Raw genomic sequence first — 9,616 nt, forward strand, 5'->3', positions numbered from 1 at the left:
GTGGCCAAGGAACTTGACCTTGGCCCTGTGGAGGGCCTCAGTCATGTGCTCCTTGTTCTAAAGCTTGGTATGGATGGGCCTAATGACTTGTCCAATGTGAACCCTGGCCACTGTGTCCTGGGGCTTTCCAAAATTGCCACACATCCCTCTTTGGAGCCTGGATTGGAGACAGCATGCCTGTCATGAATGTCCACTGGACATTATCTGTCTGTCTTCAAGGTCCCTTAAGGCAACCTGTATGGGCAGTAGGCTGCATACACTACTGAGAAGGCTGCTGTTTGCAGCTGTTGCACACTGGGCCCCCATGAGAGATGGTGTTTTTAAATGGATAGTCATTCAGAATGAAAGTGTGAGCCCTGTCACCAGCACAAGGCTGCACATGATCTTTCCCACCTTCTGCTCCAGCCACACCGGTCCACTTGCTTTCTGCTGACGGAGCTGGTCCAAGCCTCTTCCTGCCTTAGGGCATTTGCTTCAGATGCTTCCTCTCCCTCCAAGATCTTCCCCAGATAACAGCACATCCCTGCTCTCACTTCCATCTGATTTTTGCTCAGGGAAAGTCAGAACTTCTCTGACCACCTTTTGAAAAATGGCAATTTATAAAACTCTCCATTCTTTCTCTCTTTTCTTATAGCATTCATGATTACCTGACACAATATGTATTGATTTGTTTGGTAGCCATTAGTGGGCCCTATCAGAATGGAAGGTTGGTAGGGCTTTTCCCACAGTGTCTACAACTATGCCTGGTGCACAGTAAACCCTGCAATGTCTTACCTCCAGCATCTGCTTATTCTCATCAGCATGTCTTAGATTTCTCTAGACTCAAACCATCAAGAAATCAACGCTGCTTTCTTGCTTCCGAGCCCACACCTCTACTCCCCCAGTCTCTCTTCTGCATCACAGACCTCGGTTTAAGAACCTCTGATCTGATGGAGCAGGAAAATATGAACTACAGAAGTAGTCATAGGATTCATGGTATACGTTAAAAGAATGTCAAGGGATAAATAACTGAAGAAAAAAAAAAGTAAAGCTATGTGGTTTATATACAGAACCTCATAATCAGAAACAGAGTTGAATGAGGCCTACTCGCTATCAATAATACATTTTAGTTTAAAAGAAGGCTAATGGCTGGTGTTCAGATTGGGCCCATAACTTGAGTGAGATTCAGGGATACACAGAAACTTACATAAGTAGTTTCCATGTGCAAGGCATGTTATGTACTTGAAGGGGCTTTATAGATTCCACTCTTAGGAATTTTGGGTTAATGATATGGTGCATTCTTATTCTTTGGTAAGAAATCCTTGGAAATGACCCATTAAACTTTATCTTGATCTTGTAGAGTAATTTAACATGTAAGATTAAAATTGTTCTTAGATTCAATGGCAATTATAACAGGTCTACTTCTTTTAGAATGACCCTGATCTGCACTCAGAACTGTAAATATTTGAAACCACTGGCCTCTTAGTTTCTATTTTTGACCAATTTTATGTGTTGGTTTCAGGGTGGGGATTTTCATAAAAATCTTAAACAGGCTGCACCCTGGTCAAATAGGTCATATTTGACCTATTTGGCGGTTAGGTACTCATGTTGGAAAATACAAGTGTCAAGTCAAGGGCTTTGAAGAGATAAGATGCGTGGGTGAAGTAGAGGGAAAAGGAGAAGGGAAAATCTATTGAACGAGTATTTATTGAGCATCTTCTATGCACAAGCACTGCCTGGGTAGTGAACATACAAAGATAATTAAGGGATGCCTCCTGTCCTTGAGGGAATCAGTGTCTAGATTTTAAGTCTAGATGATGGGGGTTGTTGGCAGAAATGAAGAAGAAGGCAAGGGACACCAAGTGGATTAAAGATTAGAAGTTAAGACTTGGGCTTGTTGAATTTGAGATGAAAGCAATACATCCAAATGGTCATTACCATGCTTTTGAAATGAGCCAGAAGTCTTGTGGGGGAAATGCAGGGAATAAATGATAGACCAGCATGACATGGATGTGAAAAGTCTGTTTTCTATTGAGAAGTATACATTTGATACTTCGTGGATGGGAGAAGGGTATTGGTTTCTTTTTTTTTTTTTTCTTCTCGTTTTTCCCAATTTAAGTTAGGACTTCTTGCCAAGTTTCTGCTTAGGAATTCTGAACTGAACTTCAAATGTTTAGGGGCTTCTGTCTTAAACACATTTGGAGTTGTGGCTTCTTGTTCAAGGAAGAAAACCCCTTCAAGTACATCAAAGAGCTGTAAGAAAAAGATACAGTGTGTTGACAATTTGTGTAAGGGCATCAAAACCAGAAGTATTTCTCTGCTGTACACACATATTTCAAAGTTAAGGGGGAAAGGTCTCTGGTGAGAGGCTTCTGTTGCTGTGTTAAACCCCCAGTACTTGGGAAATAACACATCCATTGTACCAAAAATATGACTTGACTCACCTAGTAATTTCAAGCCAAGGTCTAGAGGATGTTTTCTCTGGTAGGTAACCTGTGAATAATTATGAGGCGTTTCATTGCAGGGTCCAAGTAAGAAGAGTCAGGGAATAGAATCAAGGAGAGGAATGTTGTCAGAACATCAGAGGCCATTTGACCCAGGGACTCAGGGAAACTCCTTACAAATTCAGCTTCAGGCATGGTGGCCAGGATCTTGTGAGGGGATGATGTCACAAAATTGCTTGTGTTGATTTAAGTCCCATTTCTCTCCTTCATCCTTTTGTTAAAGTGGGTACAGAATAAAACCCACATCTACAAGGGGTGTTCAGTTCAGTTCAGTCACTCAGTCGGGTCTGACTCTTTGCAACCCCATGAATCGCAGCACGCCAAGGCTCCCTGTCCATCACCAACTCCCGGAGTTCACTCAGACTCACGTCCATGAGTCAGTGATGCCATCCAGCCATCTCATCCTCTGTCATCCCCTTCTCCTCCTGCCCCCAATCCCTCCCAGCGTCAGAGTCTTTTCCAATGAGTCAACTCTTCGCATGAGGTGGCCAAAGTACTGGAGCTTCAGCTTTAGCATCATTCCCTCCAAAGAACACCCAGGACTGATCTCCTTCAGAATGGACTGGTTGGATCTCCTTGCAGTCCAAGGGACTCTCAGGAGTCTTCTCCAACACCACAGTTCAAAAGCATCAATTTTTTGGCACTCAGCTTTCTTCACAGTCCAACTCTCACGTCCATACATGACCACTGGAAAAACCATAGCCTAGACTAGACGGACCTTTGTTGGCAAAGTAATGTCTCTGCTTTTGAATATGCTATCTAGGTTGGTCATAACTTTTTTTCCAAGGCTTCCTAAATTCTAACCTGGGCTCCGAAACTTACTTGTTCTGACTTTGGCCTAGTTACTAAAGATCATTGTGTCTCAGTTTCCGTATCTGCTAAGGAGGGATAATAATAGTAATTTATGTCCCATAGATAGAAAGAGTAAATCAGAGAATGCAGGTAAAACTCCTAGCATATGCCTAGCACATACATAATAAGTACTCAGTACATAGCTTGTGATCATAGGGAACTCTGTGGAAAACCTTGTGAGTTATGACCAAAGAGTGTAGACTGAATTAGCAGAGAAAGTCTGAAGTGTGATTTTGAACTGCTCTGACCTAGATACCCTGAGTAGACCTTTCATATTTCTGTTCTGTAGTCGAGTGCAGTGGTACTGGATTGTGCAGTGTTTGGAAACCATATGGGGAACAGCAGCAACTTATACTGATCTTACCTGGTGGCTCAGATGGCAGAGAATCTGCCTGCAATGCAGGGGACCGGGGTCCAATCCCTGGGTCGGGAAGATCTCCTGGAGAACGGAATGGCTCCCACTCAAGTATTCTTGCCTGGAGAATGGAGGATGCCATGGACAGAGGAGCCTGACAGGCTACAGTCCGTGGGGTTACAAAGGGTCAGACAGAACTGAGTGACTAAGCACACAGCGACTGATTTTGTTAACATGTCAGCTCATTCCTCAGCCTCTCTCTATGGAGCTCGCCTTCCTTGAAATAGATGGGCCTCCAAAGCAGAACCCTTGGAAGAGTGTTGGAAACCTGCCCTATAGTAATCCGCAAGACTTTCAAGCCCTGACAGTATAGAAGATCTCAATTGAATACTGCTGTTGAGTAAGCAGAATCTGAAATGCTGTTTCCAATTCTGTTGCCCAAATAAACTTACATGAGGTTCAGACCTGAATTAGGCAGTAAGAGTTGCCAGCCATGTCTCCTTGCGCAGCCTTAGTAAGGGTGGAGGTGCTGTCCTTGACATCTCTGTGAATGATGAATCCAGTTCGTTGCAGTTCTCTTTCTGGCTGCTGTCTAGAAACTTCTCTATAGAGAAGTTCCAAGGAAGGATGTGGCTGTGGTCATCTGCAGTGCAACCAGAGAAAAAAGGGCATAACCAAGGCTAGACTGAGTCCTTTAGAACTGGGGTCCCCAACCCCTAGGCCATGGACCAGTACCAGGCTGCACAGAGGAGGGGAATGGTGGGGCAGTGAGCCAAGCTTCATCTGTATTTACAATTCTTCTCCATTGTTCTCACCCAGATGGGACCATCTACTTGTGGGAAGACAAGCGCAGGGCTCCCACTGATTTTGCACTGTGATGATTTGTATAATTATTTCATTATATATCAATTAAATAATAGAAATAAAGTACATAATGTAACGATTGAGTCATCCTGAAACCATCCCCCCAACCCTAGTCCATGGAAAAATTTTCTTCCGTGAAACCAGTCTCTGGTGCCAAAAATGTTGGAGACTGCTGCTTTAGAAGACTTATGTGCTAAAAATATGTGTCCCACCTCCAGCCCTACCACTATTTCCCACATTATATGCAATGAAAAGCAAATGTAAATAATAAAATTGGTCTTGTTCAGTCACCCGGTGTGTCTGATTCTTTGCGACCCCATGGACTGCAGCATGCCAAGCCTCCCTGTTCCTCACTATCTCTTGGAGTTTGCCCAAGTTCATGTTCATTCTAGCCATCTCATCCTCTGTCGCCCTCTTCCCCTTCTTCCCTCAGTCTTTCCCAGCATCAGGGACTTTTCCAATGAGTCATCTGCTTGCCTCAGATGACCGAAATACTAGAGCTTCAGTATCAGTCCTTCAGTGGATATTCAGGGTTGATCTCTTTTAAGATTGACTGGCATGATCTCCTTGCTGTCCAGGAGACTTTCATGAGCTTTCTCCAGCACCACAGTTCAAAAGCATCAATTCTTTGGCATCTGCCTTCTTATGGCCAGCTCTCGCAGCCCTACCTGACCACTGGGAAAACCATAGCCTTGGCTGTACGGACCTTTGTCAGCAGAGTGATATCTCTGCTTTTCAGCACACTGTCTAGGTTTGTCATCACTTTCCTGCCAAGAAGCCGTCGTCTTCTGACTTCACGCTGCATTCACCATCTGCAGTGAGTTTGGAGCCCAAGAAGAGAGAATCTGTCACTGCTTCCACCTTTTCCTCTTCTACTTGCCATTCAGTAATGGGACCGTATGCCATGATCTTAGTTCTTTTATAGTTAGTCTTAAGTCAGCTCTTTCACTGTCCTCCTTTGTCCTCATCAAGAGGCTCTCTATTTCCTCTTTGATTTCTCCCATTAGATTGGTATCATCTGCCTATTTGAGGTTGTTGATGTTTTGCCTGCCTATCTTGATTCTGGCTTGTAACTTATCCAACCTGGCACCTCATAATGTGCTCAGCATATAGGTTAAACAAGCAGGGTGACAGCAGACAGCGCTGTTCTGTACTCCTTTCTCGATCTTCAACCAATCAGCTGTTCCATACAGGGTTCTGACTGTTGCTTCTTGACCCTCATACAGGTTTCTCAGGAGACAGGTAAGATGGACTGGTGTTCCCATCTCTCTAGGAGCTTTCCACAGTTTGTCATGGTCCACACAATCAAAGGCTTTAACTTAGTCGATGAAACAGAGATAGGGGTTTTTCTGAAATTCCCTTGCTTTCTCTATAATCTAGCAAATGTTGGCAATCTGATCTCTAGTTCCTCTTCCTTTTCTAAGCCAAACTTGGACATCTGAAAGTTCTTGGTTCACATAATGCTAAAGCCTAGCATGCAAGGTTTTAAGCCTGACCTTACTAGCATGGGAGATTAGTGCAACTGTCTGATGGTTAGCACATTCTTTGGTACTCCCCTTCTTGGGAATTGATCCACTGGAGGAGGGAATGGCAAACCACCCCAGTATACTTGCTGTGAGAACATTGTGAACTATATAAAAGGCTGAATTATAAACTAAGTGTATCCAAATCCAGCAAAGTTCTTATTTTCCATGATATTTTAAAAATGTGTCTACACATTAAAAAAAAAAAAAAAATCCCTGTTTTTGGTGCTCAGTGCAAATGTGTACCATTCATCATCAAACCCTGACTGGTTATTGAGGTGATCCTGACCTTGGAATCACCATCCATAGACAGTGTGTGAGGTATCTGGAAAATGATTGTCCCTCTGATAAACGATTATAACTAACTGAGTGGGTCATTTGCTAAATGTTTGTTTTCCCCCAAAGAAGGGCAGAGATGGCAGGAAATAAGGGTGACATCTCCCTGGAGTACTAGTCCTCGGCAGAAATGGCACACGTAAGACTTTGGAGTGAGCACAGAGTTCAGAACTCTGGAATTAACCTTGTAACTGGTTTCTTCTACTCTAGTCTGACTTATTTCCAATAGACTATATTGTTGCTGGAGTGAAATCTTTTTTTAAAATGTGACCATATAATTTTCTATTTAAAATACTTAATGTGAAGTCTCGTTGCCTACAGAGTAAAGAGAAACTCCTTCCTTTGCACCTCAAGGTTCTTTTCAACCACTTTATCCTACCTATTGAATTCTATTAATATCCATCCCTATGGCCCCAACTGACCCTCTGCTCTAGCCATACACAGATACTCTTCCTAATCTCTAAATTGTTTCCATTGCTTGCTTCTCTGTTCCACTTTCACCCACCTGGTAAGCTTCCAATCATCTCTTGGAACCCAGCTGTAGGTCCCTTCCTATGGCCTGACGTCCCTGATTCTGTAGGTGGACTTTCTCTCCTTTGTGCCCTAATGCACTTGGTTTCAACTCTGTGGTCACATTTATGCTACAGCCTTTCAGAAATGGTGATTTCCGTGTTTGTATCGTCTTTGCAACTGTGATTTCCTTGAGGGCTGGGACCATGCCTTTTCACTTGAGTATCTTCTTTGACTTAACAGTGCCCAACACATAGTAGATGCAGAAGAATGTTTGCTGAATAAATGCAGTAACTAGTCATCAACTGTCACTAATACACTGATACCTACTTCCACGAAGGCCAAAACAGTGTGGCTAGCGCTCAGTTGAATGAATGACTGAGGGAATGAAAAGCTCATAGAACTGTTATGAAAATCAGAACGAACACCACAGAAACTTTGTGAACCATGAGTAGGTGGGCCTGGGCAAGGGGCCATTACTGGGATTGCAATGAGCACAGTCCCCTGGTTTTCATAGCAGTGTGACCATGTGCAAAAGACCATAGGAGCCAGCTTTCACCTGCCTGCCTGTCACCCCAGGTAAGGAAAAGGCAGCGTTCCATTGACTGGATGTGTAATGGGGTGAAAGTGAACCTGCTGCTATTTCTTTCACAGCTTGTGAAGGCGGTGATGAAAAGATCTGAGAGACTCTTTCGCCCTGGTCCTGGAAGAAGAGTGTCATAAATGTCCAATTTGCCACTGATTGCCACATTGGCTCAGGGATTCTATAGCAACAAGTCATTCAAATATAGCTAACTAGAAGTACACATGTTGGGGAAATGCCTTAGTCTCTCTTATTTGTCTGAGTAGAAAAATCTGAATAACTAAAACCATAATTAGTGAAGCAACTATTCTAGGGTCTCAGAGTCAGACACAAGTGAGCAACTAAGCACACATACACACACACACAGAAACATGAGTGGGTGTATTGTCAACATTTTAGGGAAAACAGAGCTCAGTCAGGTTAAGATATTTTTCCTAAATCACTCTGTGTGTCAGTCAGGTTTCACTATACTGTTACACTGAGGTAACAAACACCCCCAATGTCTCACTGTCTTGAAACAACAAGCCTGTATTCTCAGTCATATTACATCCCAAGTGAAGTATCTGAAAGCAGCTTTGAGTCTGCCCTGTGTGTCTTCTGTATTCCAGAACCCAGGCTGAAAAATAGTCCTGATTTGGGGTATATTATTCTCATGAGTGCTTCCCTCCTGGCTCAGATGGTAAAGAATCTGCCTGCAATTCGGGAGACTTGGCTTTGATCCCTGGATGCGGAAGAACCCCTGGAGAAGAGAGTGGCAACCCACTCCAATATTCTTGCCTGGAGAATTCCATGGAGAGAGGAGCCTGGTGGGCTACAGTCCATGGGATCACACAGAGTGGACATGACTGAGTGACTAACATTTTCACTTTTATTCTTATGAGAGAGATAAAAGAACAATGGCCCATCTCCCGAAGGCTCTTGAAGCTCTTCAATTGTGACATCCATTACTTCAACACACAAGCCCTTGGCCAAAGCAAGTCACATGGCCAAGCTTGTAGTCAAGAGGATAAGTGAGGACTTCTCCCATGAGAGACACCCAAGTCCCATGGCAGTGGACAGGAATGAATGATTGAGAAAGAATAATTAGGGTCAACAAGAAAATAACCTAGGAATTCACAGAGCTAGGTTTAAAACTAAAGTTTTTCCTAATTCGAATTCCAAGTTCTTTCCACCATACCAAGTGATCTCTGATGGGAACCTCCCTGCAGATTTATTGAGTTTGATGACAGGAGTCCTGAGTAGAACTCTAAGGGCTTGATTCCTGAAAGTGCAAGAGAAGGAGGAACTAAGGACCCATCTTGTCACTTAAGAGAACAGGATTACAAGTGCATATCAGGGAAGTCCTGCCCTGTTGTCTGCCAGTGTAATTGGCACAAAAAACCTAGGCTCTCTCTGCAGCCCTTACTGCTCGAGTAAATCTCCCACTGTACCTCCCATTACCCCTCGCTTAAAGCACTGATTATTCCTTTATTAGACCTCAGCCACAAGTAGGCAATGAATTTTTATGGCTTTTCTGGATCTCATAAGGCAATGAGAATCATCCATTTAAACACAGTCACTAAACTCTACCACAGGTTTATGACCTGATATAGCATTTCACCACCATTTAAAAGAAGCTGCACCCACTCATCCCTTCTTGGGACATTTTGTCTCCTCCTTGAAAGAAAGAAAATCCCAACTTCTCATTTTCAACCCCTTCCCCCGCTCAGTGATTCCTTTGAGATGTGGCCAGGTTGAAATGCCACCATTGACTAAAGTCTGAATGCCCCATCTTTGGGAATCACTTCTACCTAGGGGGAAAATTACTGCAAACTTTCCCCAGCCTCTTCCAATTCCCTTGGAACGTTTATTCTGTTTAATTGATGTGTGCCTTCATCGGGCAGTTTATTCACCAAACATTAACTGCGTAACTACTATGTATCCGACAGTGTGCCAGGCATGACTGAACTCCTGGTCATACTGCCATGGGCTGCCTTTCTGTGAGGAAGCAAGGAACGAGAGAAAACACTGCTGATTCTTGAAGGACTTCAAAGCAATTTCATGTGTATTGTCCTGTTTGACTATGTCCATGACCTTCACCATTGTCCAGAATCATCTCACCTTGAACATG

General features: G+C 43.5%; 1 non-coding gene across 1 annotated transcript; it reads right to left on the reverse strand.

The window, feature by feature from the left end:
- Window positions 1-206: 206 nt before the first annotated feature.
- Window positions 207-340, reverse strand: LOC128052893 (small nucleolar RNA SNORA70). Its single transcript, XR_008199854.1, has one exon. It is a non-coding gene; the product is annotated as a small nucleolar RNA SNORA70 (small nucleolar RNA).
- Between the last annotated feature and the right edge of the window lie 9,276 nt (window positions 341-9,616).

Source organism: Budorcas taxicolor, chromosome 8 (assembly GCF_023091745.1).
Source record: "Budorcas taxicolor isolate Tak-1 chromosome 8, Takin1.1, whole genome shotgun sequence".
Taxonomy (NCBI): Eukaryota; Metazoa; Chordata; class Mammalia; order Artiodactyla; family Bovidae; genus Budorcas; species Budorcas taxicolor.